Source organism: Zingiber officinale, chromosome 7A, assembly GCF_018446385.1.
Source record: "Zingiber officinale cultivar Zhangliang chromosome 7A, Zo_v1.1, whole genome shotgun sequence".
Lineage (NCBI taxonomy): Eukaryota > Viridiplantae > Streptophyta > Magnoliopsida > Zingiberales > Zingiberaceae > Zingiber > Zingiber officinale.
Genome location: NC_055998.1, coordinates 12,308,210 through 12,323,285, shown reverse-complemented (window position 1 = coordinate 12,323,285; position 15,076 = coordinate 12,308,210). Strand labels below are relative to the sequence as shown.

General features: G+C 39.7%; 1 non-coding gene across 1 annotated transcript; it reads left to right on the top strand.

The window, feature by feature from the left end:
• The first annotated feature begins 3,390 nt into the window (after positions 1 to 3,390).
• LOC122003222 lies at positions 3,391 to 3,496 on the top strand. The gene has a single exon (XR_006117876.1). It is a non-coding gene; the product is annotated as a small nucleolar RNA R71 (small nucleolar RNA).
• Positions 3,497 to 15,076: the final 11,580 nt, after the last annotated feature.

The following is a 15,076-nucleotide window of genomic DNA, read 5'->3' as shown; positions in this document are numbered from 1 at the left end:
GTCACACGATTGTGTGGAATCCACACGGCCACACACAACTTTCTCTAGGGTTGAGTCACATGGTCGTGTGGTTCACACAATTGTGGCCTTCCTCTTCTCTGCCAAAGTCACACGGCCGTGTGGATTGACACAGCCGTGGCCTTCTTCGCCTCTAGAAAGTTGGCACGACCGTGTGCTGCTTGGCGACGGGGATAATGGCATGGCCGTGTATCTCACACGGCTGTGGCCCTCTTCACATCTGGATTGTAGGCACGACCATGCCATTTGGCATGGTCGGAACATGCTAATGGCCACACGATCATGTAGCCTACATGGCCCAAGCTCCTGTGTGCGTTTTTGCTCAATTTTCACTCCAAATAGCATCCTGTCAATAAAAATAAGCAAAGAGCAGATCTCTAAACAAAATATAATGGAAGTATGATATTAAAATGAAATAGGGTGCAATAAACATAGATTATGCACATGAAATATAAGTAGATGTGCATCCAAATATGCATAAAAGTGTATATAATCTACGCACATCACACCTCCAGACCTAAACCTTTGCTTGTCCTCAAGCAAAAACTGCATCTAGACTCATGTGGTTAAGTAGTGCATCATAATCTCTATTAAATCAATCTAATCCTATCAAATGATTTCATTGGTGAGTAAGATACAAAAGTAGTTTGAGTATGACCTAAGTAGTAGTCCTCCGTGCTCAGTGCAATGGTGGCCTATGTTTATCAAATTTCAATCCCTAAGCCTAGTCAAGTCGTTATAAAATTGTGTTCCTTATACTTTTGGCGATAGGCACTTACCTGCCACTCGCTTGGTTCATCCTTCTCAATCTACCCAAGGTCTCAAAGGCATGCTCGATATCAAGGGAAACATAGCAGTTATTTCCCCAGTAACTTAACTCGGTCTCAAAGGGATAACTTACTAGTTTCTGCCCATGACAACTGTTTTTTATATCCCTTATTCATTTATTTTTTTTCATCATTTCATTTTTTTTAAGTGATTACAAGATGCAACACTTGTATACAAATGCACATAAATGCAAATGTTGGAATATTTTGATTTTTCTAAATGAGTTTACATGATTCGAGCCTCATCCAGTAACTAAAATGTAGTTTGAGAAATCACCATAGAAACACTAGTACTAATCAAATTCTATGAATCATGACTATTTTCAGAGTTATCAACAATCAAAACTAGGTAAAGTGTATAGAGGTCCTAAAACAACGTCAATACTTAAACTCTTATAGTAAAAACATTGTTTACTTCATGCTATCATAGATAGAAAAAGATAGATCACTAAACATACTAGCACTATAAGTAACCCATAAATCACATAAAATCTAGAATAAACGTGCTAGTATATTTCAAAAGGAACAAATAATCATGATGTGATGAATGATGCAACTAGCAAAAAATTTTATTATGCAAAAAGAAGAGTATACCAAAAGTTAAACTAAACCTAATGCATCTAATGTACCCCCCTAGATTTAAACTTTTCATTGTCCCAATGAAAACTAAAAACAATGTGGATGAGATTAAAAGTAAGAGAAATTACCAAATGATGCGTGCCAAATGCCCATGTCATTAACTTTCTCATCATGTAGTTGCACTCCTCCTAATCTTTGAGTCCTATAAAAGAAGATTGACAACAAAAATTAAGTAGAGGATACATGTTTATTATAAAGAAAGAAATGAAACTAGATAGAACTAAAGACATAAAAGAAAACAAGGAAAATGAACTTAGGTTGCCTCCCAAGAAGTGCTTGTTTAAGGTCATTAGTTCGACCACCTCATTAGATTCATCTAAATCTCACTCTTGGAGGGGTAAGATATTTTAGAACCCTCCTACCAGGGGCTCTTATTATGGAGGGAACTTTCAATATTGGAGTTAAAAAATGAAATATTGCTCTCTCCATCTTCGTCTTCTTTGAAGTTTTTTCAGGTGGTTGGAGACGGTTTAGATTGAGCTTTCAAATATCGACCTTATGAAAATCTGCACACTCAGAAGAAATACAAATCTCTCACATACATGTTAAATAAGATAGAACCAAAACCATATTAAGATAAGCAGAATAAGAAATAAAAATTGAATCACATCCAACAAAGTCAAATATAGGTATCTTTATAAAATTTTCTAAAAGATCACAAGAAGAACTAACCTTACTTTGCTGAGAGATATCTGAATGTTCTAAACATGTATATGTGACTTCCTATGAATCAAATGATGGTTCTAGCTCTGGCTCAGGTGTTGGTCCTAGCAAAGGTGGTGATTCTTGAAACTCTGCCAACTCTGCATAAGTTCCTACACATTGGTCCACAACATGTTCAATCTTTGCAACTCTCATAATCTTTAAGGATTGTGTGAACAAAGGAGGTGATTCTTGAGATGCTGCTTCCACAAAACATCTCCCTACACTTTCTTCCATATCATCATCATCATCAACACATACATCAAAAAATAAACCAACATCAATATCTTCAATAGGAGAATCAATTACAAGAGGATCAATAACTTCACTTGCAGTTTTAAGTTGATCTACCACATCACATTCTTCATCTAAAAATTCAATTTCATCATAACACCCTGTAAACCTAGATAGTAGATCTAAAAACTTAATCTGTATTATCATCATAATCCTTATCCAAAGAGTCTTCATCTTCATATACATCCTGAAATCTGCACTCAACCATATTTGGATCACAGAACTTTTTCAAGTCTTTGTTTTTATTGACCTTCACTAGCCTTTATGGAAAAGGAACCCTTAGTAAAGGTCTTGGGAAAGATTGAACTTCCTTTTTCTCATATTCTCTTTGAGCTTGAGGAGGAGGTCCAACTTGCTTATCTAATGTTGATGTGATTAATCGTGAGGGAAGGGTACTTGTGACCTTTGTGAACTTCTTGGAGTAATGGAACTGAGTTCTTGTGCTCTTTTATTATTCTTCTTCTCAATTCTAAACAAATCCTTCTTTAGAAGTTCTTCATGATTCTTGCCACTACTCAACTTAATACCATTATCATTTACACTAGATCTTGTCTGTGTAGGAGGAAGGCCTTCTTTGAACCATTTTGAAACTATGCTACCAATCTTTTCCCCCAAATGTTTGAACTCCTCATTCTGTGACTTGTGAATTTCAAAATTCTTGGATGGTTGAACTGTAATTTGTTTGACAAGCTCTCTTGCATTTCTGGCTTGTACTTCTTGAATTTTTTAGGGAGATTCCATCCAACTTTTGTTCGATCATTCATGGAGGTTCAATGCCACTTGATCAATTAACGTATATGCTTCATCTACACTCTTATCCATAAAAAAACCTCCAGCTGATGAATCTAATAAACACTTATCTGAGAGAGAAATTTCCCTATAAAATATATGCAGGGTCAGCCATTTTTCCAAACCATGATGAGGGCACTATCTTTGTAGACTCTTGAATATGCTCCATGCTTCTAATAATGATTCACCATATGTTTGAGCAAAATTTATGATACAATTCCTCATATAAATTATTCTACTTGGAGGGAAAAAATGATTCAGAAATTGCTTTTCCAATTGTTTTCAACTTGTGATGCTTTAAGGATAGAGAGAATATAACCAAGTCCTTGCTTTATCCTTGATACTGAAAGGAAATGCCATTAATAGAACTGCATCTGTTGACACTCTTTCACAGTTCACCATATCACAAAGCTCTAGAAATGTCTTAAGGTGCAGATAAAGACTTTCTGATACTTCTCCTCTAAATTTATGACATTGTATCATGAAAATTAACTCTGTGTCTAGTTAAAAACTTTCTGCTTCAATATGAGGCTGCACAATGGGAAATAAAAATCTTACAGAAATGGGTACATAAAAATCTCTTAAGAACCTGCTTGACATGTTAGTTCTCATGGTATCTAAAAAAAATTATAAGGAAAAATTAAAAATACAGAATTAAAGCCAAGAAATAAAATGTATAATGAAAACGAGAAAGAAAATGAAAAAAAGAAAAAGAAAAATGTCTAAAGTAACTCATATGCTAATTAACTAATGTTAATCGAAAATAGTCCCCGACAACGGCGCCAAAAACTTGTTATGCACCGCAAGTGTACGGTTACGTTGTCAGTAATATAAAAGATTATCGTATCCACAGGGACTGTTGATTAAGCACTAGTTAACTTCACACGGCGAATTATCCAGACAAATATAAGATTTATGGGAAAAGAGAGTAAAAGAAAGAGAAGAGGGAAAGAGAGAATGGATCTCAAGAGGGGTTGAGCTAAGAGGATGGAGGATGATAGATTCTAGGATTTCGATTTCCTTGTAATGTTAGGTGATGTTACACAAATTGCTTAGTTCCTATCCTCTATGTTCATGCTCTTGTAGGAAGTTAGATACATTACCGACTCTCCTCTATAGTGGATAAGTCGGCATGATCTCCTACTCTATGTCCTATTCTACTAAATGGAAGTGATTCTTATGAAGTCCGTTAGCGGGGCAGCCCTTTCACGACGTCCAACGTCCATACAACATAGAAACACACAATAACATAGAAATAGAAATAGTGATTATTCCCGATCCCCTACTTCCTTGTGGAGATTTGCTTCTCCTTTCAAGGTGATACCCTAGACGTCCGTTAGTGGGGCAACCCTGTCATGATGTCCATCGGTCATACGATCTAGGATATTCTCCCTATGGGATTAACAATTCTATACAACTATTTGATAAAACATGCAAAATATATATATAAACATTCACACACACACATCATCAAACATGAACAAAGCATTAACAATTCATTGAATAGAAACATGACAAATCTACATAGTTTTACATCTCCATCACATCAGAAATACTCCCTAATCCTAGATCTGAAGATCTACTCCATTGCAAAGGAAGAACATCCCCAAAACATAAAATAAAGCATACTTACAACCCTAGATGTGAGAAGAAGGGGAAGAAGAGATGCTTTCCGATCATTTCGATGTCTTGGGGATGCCTCCTTGCTCCTGATATGGACGGATCTTCAAGGGAATGGAGGTGAATGAAGATCTAGGGTTTTCCCCTAAGGGGAGAACCCTTTCCCAAGGAGAGGGATGAAGTTCCAAACCCAAGATGAGTCAAAGAATGGGGATCTTGACCCTTTTATACCTCCTCCATGCTGCCTAGGAAAATCAGGATTATAGGGGTCCGGTAAACTGGGGTTTTCACCCATTAAACCAGGTTTTCTCGTGATTCACCCTAAACCAAAGTTGTAGCTCTTGAAATTATCTTCAATCCGATACTTGGATTGAGCATAGCTCCAATCGAGCCGAAAGTTATGGCAGTTCAAAGTTGGGTTTGTAGTGTGGGCGGAGGTCCAGTTGAACCCGCGGTTGGGAGGCACGACCGTGCCATTTAGCATGGGTAGACAGTACTTTCTCTCTATTGGATCTGATGCAAAGTTATAGATCTTGAAGTCAGATATGTTTTGGTATAAACAACAGCCCGAAATCCCAACGGAGCGCAAAGTTATGGCCAAATTATGATCGGTCTGCAATCTGCCAGAATTCAGCACAGCTCTATTTTGGCGTGGCACGACCCGTGTTCTTTGTCACACGACCGTATGGAATCCACACGGCCTCACAAGGCTTCCTCTTGGGTTGAGTTATACGGTCGTGTGGCTCACACGGTCGTGGCCTTCCTCTTCTCTACCAAAGTGACACGGCCGTGTGGATCAAAATTATCAAAAATGGCAACTAAGGCTAAAATTAGGTATTTTCTATACCTTTATATGTTATTTTCCATACATTGTTTGTCATATGCCATGTCATGAGATCATATTTATTTTATTATCATTTGAAATGTCATGATAATGCTTAGGTTAGTTATATGTCATGCCTTATTTAAGTTTCATACTTGATGACATGACATCATGACATTGGCACATATTTCCACTTATGATATTATTTTATGTCATGTCATCATCTCTTGCATTTATGATCAATTAATTTGATTTAAGGATAAAAAACATAATTTGATATGGAGATCTAATTGTTGTTTAGAAAATGCATGAGAACTTAGCTTAAGATGACCTAAACCCATATCTCACATCAAAATTGACTTGGATGTGTTTGATACACCTTAGATGTGTGTGAGATATTAGGATTATGAGTTAGGATCAAGGTGCATAGTTCTTGTACCTATATGAGCCTAATTCGAATTTGAGGATCATAGGGAAAACTTGTGTACAAGTCATGTACATTTAGCCCTAAGATTGTGGTCCTAAATTGAATGTCTTAAGATTATTTCAAAATTGATTTGAAAAACCTTGGTGAAGCTTTTCTAGTGATAGCATTCATCATTGAACAAGTTAATACAAAGATGGATTAACCTTGAGCTATTTCAAATTCTTTCGAACTTTGTATCAAGATTAAAAAATGGGAGTTATTTTCATAGAAAACTATTTTTCCATGATAATATATATTATGAGGAATGTATCCTCAAAATTTTACAATTTTTGGAATTTTCTGTAATTTTTTAGGGGTTTCTGAATTTCGGGAGAAAAATCAAAAATCTTATCAGAGAGTCGTGGACCGATCAGAGGAGATCCTGATCGGTCCAGGGAAGTCTGGATTGGTCACTGGACCGATCTAGGGCAGTGTGGATCGGTCTGGTGATCGATCCAGTGGAGGCCTGATTGGTCTGGTGACCAATCAGAGCGTGCCAAAATGTTGATTTTCGACTGTTGTCTGAAATTTCAGCTATGGAAGTTGGTGCTTTAGATTTCTAAAGGGTTGAAACTCTCCAAGACATTGTTGGTGCAATGGTCAAGGAGGAGTTGACCTTTAGGGGGAGTTTTACCTATTGGTCAAGGGGGAGTTTTTACTCGTCAAGATTTCTGAGGATGAGTGATATGGGATTATCACTAAATTGATTGTTGATTTTAGTATCAAGGGGGAAATTAAGGGTTTCAATGAAAGGTATGGGACTTTCATTAGGAAGAAACTCTTGACCTTGATTCACTCTTTTTGATGTGTGTCAAAAAGGGGGAGAATGTCTAGAGAATGTTCAAGGAAGAACATTGGAGTTTGGGAAGAATGTTCAGAGAATGTTCAAGGAAGAACATTGGAGAACTATTGGAAAACCTAAGTTAGGTTATCGGGTTAACCTAACTTGATTATGGTTTTTGTCAAACATCAAAAAGGGGGAGATTGTTGGTGCAACCTTAGGTCAAGGTTGACCTCGGTGACCCGACTCGAGTTGACCTGACTCGAGGTATATTTTGATGTTTGACAAGAATAGAGAAGTTGTATTTTGATGTTTGACAAGAATAGGAACTTGGGGGATTGTGGGTGCAACCTTTGGTCAAGGTTGACCTGGTTGACCCGACTTGTGTTGACCTGATTCGGGAAAAGTCCAAGTATGGAGACTTGGCACGGAAAGGTCCAAGCAGGGAGCTTGGCACGGGAAAAGTCCAAGCAGGGAGCTTGGCACGGGGAAAAGTCCAAGTATGGAAGCTTGGCATGGGAAGTCGGAGAGGGCTCGGTAGCTCGTTCTCCGGACTAGGTCAGAGAGGGCTCGGTAGCTCGTTCTCTGGACCGGACGAAGTCGGAGAGGGCTAGGTAGCTCGTTCTCCGGACTAGGTCAGAGAGGGCTCGGTAGCTCGTTCTCTGGACCGGACGTGGAAGTCGGAGAGGGCTCGGTAGCTCGTTCTCTAGATCAGGAAGGCTTTAGGTTTAAGGCTGGGAAATTGGATCGGTCTGCTGACCGATCCAGTGATACACTGAGTCATCTGATCGATCTGGTGACCGATCAGAAACCAAACAGATTGGGAGAAGGAATGGCCTGATTGGTCCACAGACCGATCAGGGCTCTGGCAACCAACTCCTTGTGAGAGTTAGGATCGGTCTGGGGACCGATCAGCCTAGGGCCTGATCGGTCCACAGACCGATCAGGGATCACAACCAACTCTCTGTGAGAGTTAGGATCGGTCTGGGGACCGATCAGCCTAGGGCCTGATCGGTCCTCTGACCGATCAGAGCCATCCTGGACCGATCAGGGTGGAACCTGATCGGTCCAGGTCTAGCCGTTGAGTCACAACGGCTAGATTTCTGTCTGTGTCTTCTTCTTCGCTGGTTCATATAAGAGGGCCACTATAGGGAAGAGCAGATTTCTTCTTCCTCTTTGCGATCTGAGCTTTGTTGAGCTCTCCACTGCTGAAGCTTCGTGTGAGCTTCCCTCGGCTGGACTCCAACTGATCAGTTGCTGCTGTTGTTGGCGTGAAGTGGTTGCTTCATCACCAGTCGACGAGAAGGCAAGCAAACTAGTGTTTTTACATTTATATTGTTCTTGGCTTCTTGCTTTATCTTTGTACTCCGATCTTGCTGTTGCAAGAGAGACTGTGGCGAGGTTTCTCCACCCAGAAGGAGTTTTTATTAGCCGGTTCTCCGGGGTCTCATCCACCGACGGATTGATAGGATTCGTCCACCTTACGGACACGCCGAGGAGTAGGAGTATCATCTCCGAACCTTGTTATATCGTCGCGTTTGAGGTTTGATCTTATCCATTTTCGTTTCTATCTTTTATTTCCGCTGCGCTAACTAAAATTGTAGGAAGAAACGTGAATTTGGGGTCGGCTATTCACACCCCCCCCTCTAGTCGCGTCCGAAGGTTCTAACAAGTGGTATCAGAGCCAGGTCGCTCTTCGTCGGATTAACACCCGGGGGAGCACGAGCTAGAGAATGGATCAACTTGGAGAAGACGTCACGATTCCACCCTTCTACGATCGCGACGACTTCGCGTATTGGAAGGTAAGAATGAAGTATTTTCTTATGACTAACCTAGTAAATTGGAATTGTGTACAAGTAGGTTTTATTCCTCCGGTGGATAAAGAAGGAGAACCTCTCGAGAGGAAGAAGTGGACGAAGGAACAAATCCACCAATCCATAATCAACGACGAGGTAACGAAAATCTTTGAATTTTCATTACCTAATGATATCTTGTGTAAGATAGGTGGATACAACAATGCCAAGGAGTTGTGGAACAACTTGGCTAAGTTCGATGAGAAGAGCTCCAATTCAAGTCATGAAGAGGAGTCAAGTGAGCCAAGTAGCTCACATCATGGAAATATGGAATTAGAAGTTGAGGGCTACTCAACATCTAAGGAAGAAGAGGAGGAGAATTCTTCTTCAAGATTGGAGCAAGAAGAAGAAGCCTCTACCTCCGGAAGGGATGAAGGAGAGAGCTTATATCCATCCTCAACCCTAGGTAACTCAAGCAACTTAATCTTAAGTAAATTACATATAATGTGCTTTGAGTGTAGGGATTATGGGCATTACAAGAGTAAATGTCCAAAGAGGATTAGGAAGACTCCACCGGCGCCAAAGGTCAAGGAAGCCGGAGTCCCGATACGCAAGGGCAAGGAGCACGTGGTGTGCTTCCAATGCAAGCAAAGGGGACATTATAGGAGTCAATGTCCAAGGGGGAGGCAACCTCACAAGGACAAGAGACCAAGCACATCTATGGGGGGAGCTAAGGCAAACCCTAAGGTATCCTTTAAGGCACATTCTTGCAATTCTAATAAGACACATGCTAGTAGTTTTATTGCAATTGTCAATAATGATAAGCATGATAACCATAGAAACCGATACATGTGCTTAGGTGCCAAACATGTTAGCCTAGATAAGGACAATGCTAGAAATGCCAATCCTAGAGTTAACTCATTTAAGGTTAAGGAAAACCTAGATAGGAATCCCAAAACAACTAGACATATGCCTAGGAATACCTCAAAGAAAAATGGAAAATTAAAGCTTGAGGTATTAAAGAAGGAAAATCAAGTCTTGAGGTCAAGACTTGACACTTTAGAAAAGGCTCTTAAGAATTTGGAGAAGTCAACTCTAGGGTCTAAGGGTCAAAAATCAAAGCCCAAGGACATGAGAGGTTTGGGTCACAAACCTAAGTCTCAAGTGGTCAAGCCCGCTTATCATAATGTTTCATTCGATTATGGAATAAGACCTAGGGCTAAGAAGACCATCACCAAGGTCACAAGGGGAGTCACCCCTAGAGTTGATCTTGATGAGTCCCAAATGACCAAGGCTTTAAAGCCTAGGAGGGTTATTAGGAGGGTTGCTAGGGAAGTCATCCCTAGTGAATATTTAGTGAACCCAATGAGCTCAAATAGGTATTGGGTTCCTAGGAGCGTGATTCCTTCACGCTAGATGGTTTAGAGTGTGCCAACCGTAATTGGATAGGTAGTTAACCTACTCATGGCAAAAGGTGGCATTTTAGGAATTTTCAAGGTGTAATCAAGCCTTGAAAATGAAATTAAAAATTATTCCTAAGGTGATTAGGATGTGCCAACCACATTTGAGGAGTTTTCTAGGGTCAATCTAATTGGCACATAGTGATCTAAAAATCTTTAGTATATGATTTTAGGTCTATTACACTTAGGAATATAGAATTTATGGTAAAATGATCAAAATTATCAAAAATAGCAACTAAGGCTAGAATTAGGTATTTTCTATACCTTTATATGTTATTTGCCATACATTGTTTGTCATATGCCATGTCATGAGATCATATTTATTTTATTATCATTTGAAATGTCATGATAATGCTTAGGTTAGTTATATGTCATGCCTTATTTAAGTTTCATACTTGATGACATGACATCATGACATTGGCACATATTTCCACTTATGATATTATTTTATGCCATGTCATCATCTCTTGCATTTATGATCAATTAATTTGATTTAAGGATAAAAAGCACAATTTGATATGGAGATCTAATTGTTGTTTAGAAAATGCATGAGAACTTAGCTTAAGATGACCTAAACCCATATCTCACATCAAAATTGACTTGGATGTGTTTGATACACCTTATATGTGTGTGAGATATTAGGATTATGAGTTAGGATCAAGGTGCATAGTTCTTATACCTAGATGAGCCTAATTCGAATTTGAGGATCATAGGGAAAACTTGTGTACAAGTCATGTACATTTAACCCTAAGATTGTGGTCCTAAATTGAATGGCTTAAGATCATTTCAAAATTGATTTGAAAAACCTTGGTGAAGCTTTTCTAGTGATAGCATTCATCATTGAGCAAGTTGATACAAAGATGGATTAACCTTGAGCTATTTCAAAGTCTTTCGAACTTTGTATCAAGATTAAAAAATGGGAGTTATTTTCATAGAAAACTATTTTTCCATGATAATATATGTTATGAGGAATGTATCCTCAAAATTTTATAATTTTTGGAATTTTCTGTAATTTTTTAGGGGTTTCTGAATTTCGGGAGAAAAATCAGAAATCTTATCAGAGAGTAATGGACCGATCAGAGGAGATCCTGATCGGTCCAAGGAAGTCTGGATCGGTCACTGGACCGATCCACGGCAGTGTGGATCGGTCTGGTGACCGATCCAGTAGAGGCCTGATTGGTCTGGTGACTGATCAGAGCGTGCCAAAATGCTGATTTTCGACTATTGTCTGAAATTTCAGCTATGTAAGTTGGTGCTTTTGATTTCTAAAGGGTTGAAACTCTCCAAGACATTGTTGGTGCAATGGTCAAGGAGGAGTTGACCTTTAGGGGGAGTTTTACCTATTGGTCAAGGGGGAGTTGACTTTTAGGGGGAGTTTTTACTCGTCAAGATTTCTGAGGATGAGTGATATGCGATTATCACTAAATTGATTGTTGATTTTAGTATCAAGGGGGAAATTAAGGGTTTCAATGAAAGGTATGAGACTTTCATTAGGAAGAAACTCTTGACCTTGATTCACTCTTTTTGATGTGTGTCAAAAAGGGGGAGAATGTCTAGAGAATGTTCAAGGAAGAACATTGGAGTTTGGGAAGAATGTTCAGAGAATGTTCAAGGAAGAACATTGGAGAACTATTGGAAAACCTAAGTTAGTTTATCGGGTTTGTTGGTGCGAGTAGCACTAACGGTCTAACGTAGGTTTTGATGAATGACAAATAGGTTAAGTTAGTTTTGTTGTTGTCTGACACTTTGATCGAGTGTGCAGGGGAAGTCCAGACAGGTCGACGGGCTGACCGGATGTCTGGCACGAAGTCCAGCTAGGTCGACGGGCTGACCGGATAGCTAGCGAGAAGTCCAAGCGGGTCGACGGGCTGACCGAACGCTTGGCGAGAAGTCCAGCTAGGTCGACGGGCTGACTAGATAGCTGGCGAGAAGTCCAGACGGGTCGACGGGCTGACCGGACGTCTGGCAGGTAAGTGAGGTAAGTCACTGGAGGGGAGTGACTGCGAGGACGCGTTCCCGGGAAGGGAACATTAGGCGTCGATCCGGCTTAGATCCATTTCGGATATCTAAGTCGAGATCGTGACTAGATTCCGGTCTCGGAAAGACGGAATCTAAGTCATATTTTTACTGTTAATTCTATTGTCATAAACTGTGCTAACAATCTATGTTGCAGAATATATATTTGCCTCGGACTAACTCTGTTTGCAGGAAAGGAAGTTTCTGGAAACAGGAGGTCCGGGCGCCCGGAGGTCCAGGCGCCTGGAAGGGATCCGGGCGCCCGGAGGTGAATTTTATCCAGGCCGAGTCGTCGCCACATGGAGTTCGTTGATTAGACCTGCCACGTCGCACCAGGGCGCCCGGAAGGGATCCAGGCGCCCGAAGCAGCATATAAAAGAAGCCCCAGAGATGGAGCTTCATCAATCATCAATCTGAGAACTCTTCTACTGCTGGTCCTGCTGCTCTACGTTCCTGCGACGCCAACAAAGCTCCGACAAAGTGCTCCTTCGGTTTTTTAGTTAATTTCTTTGTTGGTATTACTTTGTTTCACTAGCATTTCCTGTATTCATTTTGTAATTATATTCGAATTGCTAGTAATTGCCCAACGAAAGTGGTCAAGGACCACGGGCCTTCGAGTAGGAGTCGTCACAGGCTCCGAACGAAGTAAAAACAACTGTGTTCATTTACTTTTCTGCTGCGTATTTTACTCGACTTTTCGAATCGATATTCCCCCCCCCTCTATCGAATGATCACGGTCCTACAAGTGGTATCAGAGCAGGTACCGCTCTGATTTGGTGCAACCACCAATCAGACTGGGGGTGAAATTTTTTTTGGTTTTTCAGTTCCACGCTTAATTCTAAAACTAGTGTATTAGTACTTTTCTTCAATTAATCTAAATTGGTGCAACACGAATCTAGATTTTTTTTCTACTAATTTTTTCTCTCTTCCCGCACTACTAATCAAAGACCAAGTCTTGGGATTTTTTTGTTTCTTCTCTTTCGTCTGTGCGCAGGACTAAAATGTCTCAGACAGAAGGATTCAGCGCAGTACGACCTCCACTCTTCAACGGGGACGATTTTCCGTACTGGAAAAAGCGGATGGAGGTTTACCTCAAAACAGACTTCGACCAGTGGATGAGCATTACGAGACCCTACAAAATTCCAGTGGACAACTCCGGGAATCTACTGGATCCTGAAGACTGGATAGCTGATTTGAAGAAAAAGGCGTCAACAGAGAATAAAGCAATCAACACTCTACAGTGTGGATTAACAAGAGAAGAACTAAACAGAGTCGGTCCACACAAAAACGCTAAAGAACTATGGGACAAATTGATCGAGCTGCACGAGGGAACGAGCGACGCCAAGGTAACAAAACGAGACCTGCTTTTAAATAAAATTTTTAATATAAAAATGCAGGAAGGTGAAACGGCGAATCAACTCCACGCGAGGATCAAGGACATCCTCAACGGGCTTCATGCGATAGGCCACCAGATGGAAAATAGAGACTTAATAAGGTACGCATTAAATGCTTTTCCACGTAATAGTTTGTGGGCATCAATAGTGGATGCCTATAAAATTTCTAAAAATCTTTCTAAGTTAAAGTTAGATGAGCTTTTACGAATTAGAATTACATGAACAAACTAACGGAGCCGAGAAAGGTATAGCTTTATTTGCGGGTTCCACCAAAGAAAAGAAAAGTAAGCTGAATTTGAAGAAGACTCACCAAGACTCAAGGCGAAGAACACCGGTGAACTTAGTAAGAAAATGTTCACCAGGAGAAAAAGGAGCTTCAGCAAAAAGGACCTTCAAAGATCAGTTCTCCCTCGAACAAAAGAACGTGACTTGCTACGGCTGCAACAAAAGGGACAACGAATGCCCAAAACTGAAGTTCGACAAATCTAAGCCAACTAAAGAAGGCCCTCAAAGCAACGTGGGACGACTCCTCGGATGAATCGGAGGAAGAAGAGCGAAACATCGAGCCACCTGATGGCCCTGGTGAAAGCAGAAGGCAGTCGGAAGATGAAGGCAGTGCAGACCCGAAACAAGCCACGTCAGTACTCGTTTCGAAGGCCCGAATGAGGTATATTTTAATTTAAACAAAAAATTTTTTAGAATTATTTCCTGTTTAAATAGTAAATTAATTAAAATAGAAAATGAAAACAAATCACTTCTTGAGGAAAATCAAAACCTCAAGGAACAAATCAAAAATTCAAATCCAACTCAAGATCTAACACTTGAGGAGGAGAATTTATCATTAAAAAATGAGATTAACAATTTAAAAGAAATGTTAGAAAAATTCACAACAAGATCAAAAAATCTAGACTTAATCCTAAATAATCAAAAAGCATGCTATAATAAAACCGGACTAGGATATAAGTCGAATTCAAATAAAACCTTCAAATCATTAATAACTCAATACAAATCAACCAATCTAGCTTGGGTTTCAAAAGCGTGCTTAACCACGCAAATAGGACTTAATCAATATTATATACCTAAAGAAAAATTACATTATATAAAATCGAATAAACCAAACCAAAATCCAAAATACAAACCTAAATCAAAATCAAAATCTAAACACTTTAAAAATCAACAAAATTATCACCAAGTTAACCATAACTATGAAAAGAATCGACACAAACCTAAAACCAAAATTTAAATTAATAGCCAATAATTCAGGGGGAGGCTCCAGAATAGCTGGCACCTCCAAAACTAACTTACCCGACAGGGTAACCCAAAACAAACTAACCCGGCAGGGTAATTAGGATTAGAGACCATGTTTAACTTGAATCATGGTACTGGTGAAGTTTTTGGATGATAGTACGTTAGGGAAACTTGGGCATCACATGTCTAGAAAGATATGACTTCGA